The following is a 1571-nucleotide window of genomic DNA, read 5'->3' as shown; positions in this document are numbered from 1 at the left end:
CTGATTACCAGCAGCTCATGAAACCTCTGTTCATTTTTTTGTTTTTAACCTTTTTACAGTGTTTAGACTCAACATAGTAATATAAGCAAAAATTCAGAGGACATATGCATAGAGTATTAACAGATAAAAAAAAGGTAAGTTTTAGAACAAAACAATTAAGTCTCTAAACATTTGTGGATCTCAAGCAATGGCCAGACTGTGTGGAAACTTCGTCCATGCCAACATTCCTTGGGGGTGGTGTCAATTGTCATAATCTATAGGAGAGCAGTGTGTCATATGATGAATCATACCCATCAACATGGTAGTGCCATTTCATGGCCCTTGTCTTTGCAACCCTGGGAAACATGGTGAGGATATAAGTTAAAGGAGAATAGAGCTTTATGATGAAAGACACTTGTCACATGATGAATTAGGCCAAGATTGAAAATGGGAAGGAATTCTATGAACTCTGAACCCTACAAGCATGGAATAATAAGGAAAGGATGTAATAGCTTTGATCCTACAGTACATTTATAATCATGTAAGAATAAATTGTATCGGGGACAGATACGAGGTTGATGGGAACGTGGGCAGATTATTTAAAATCATACCCAATATTGGGCCTTATCTGACAAAAGCAATTGTGACTCACAGGCAACAAATTGAACAAAGACAAGAACAGCTGCAGCAGGCAGAGCTCACCTTCAGACACCAGGTAATCTGAGTTCTGCCTGACATACTGAACCCTAAGCCCCTCATGCAGGTGAGTGTAGTGGCCCTTGGAATCCCTAAACACGGGCTTTTCATTATTGGCTTTTTCAGATTGCAGTTCATGAGAAGAATGCTCAGCACAACTGGGTGCTTTCTTGTTTCCTCCTCTTTCTTTGGTGCACCGTCTGGCAAGACTGAAGGTGGATGTGTTTTTTCTCCCCCAGATCAAGACTCAGATCTGGGACAGGGAGATGGCAGAGCAGAGCAGGGAGGTCGCCTACTTGAAATACGGGTGTGGCCATTTGACTGGCATTTTTATGGATGTTTCGAGGGATGACACCTGCACTGTTTGTTGTCTAGTAGAGGACATGGTGTTGCAACTCTTACAGAAGTCCATTCTTTTTCTGTATCCAAGAGTGGATTGGATGGAAGGAAAGAGGCTGCCTGAGGGATACATGTGGCAGAAACCAATGCCTGGAATACCAGAGACGCAGAACCCTCCAAGGAGAGGTAAGGAGCACGTTGTGACATACAGTGGCCTAATTTCTGCTGTGCAGCCTGTTCCTGTGGGTGATCATCGTGTGGTCTGGAAAGAATCACGGGCACTAAGGACAGCAGGTGGTCTGAAGGGGTGATAGGAGGGTGTTCTCCTCTGGTGCCGCAGGCAGTGGGGCACTTGTCCCTGTGACTGGTGGACACATGCCCCTCCTCTGTGACCCTCCCACCTCCTCTAGCATCCCCCTGTCTGAAGAGCCTGGAAAGGATGACAGGACATGGGCCTCATCCTTCTTCCCACCTGGACTCAATGTGAAGACTTTAGTTTATTTGAGGAGGTCATTTATTTACTGTTTTTAATGTTCTTTATTTTTGTTTGGTTTTGT

The 1571-nt window shown here is 44.3% G+C and overlaps 1 long non-coding RNA gene across 1 annotated transcript; it reads left to right on the top strand.

The window, feature by feature from the left end:
• Positions 1-633: 633 nt before the first annotated feature.
• Positions 634-1020, top strand: LOC115520539. The gene is made up of 3 exons (XR_003970809.1): positions 634-694; positions 802-837; positions 915-1020. It is a non-coding gene; the product is annotated as an uncharacterized LOC115520539 (long non-coding RNA).
• The last annotated feature ends 551 nt before the right edge of the window (positions 1021-1571 follow it).

This window comes from Lynx canadensis, chromosome C1 (assembly GCF_007474595.2).
Source record: "Lynx canadensis isolate LIC74 chromosome C1, mLynCan4.pri.v2, whole genome shotgun sequence".
NCBI lineage: Eukaryota > Metazoa > Chordata > Mammalia > Carnivora > Felidae > Lynx > Lynx canadensis.
This window is presented reverse-complemented; position numbering and strand designations above follow the sequence as displayed.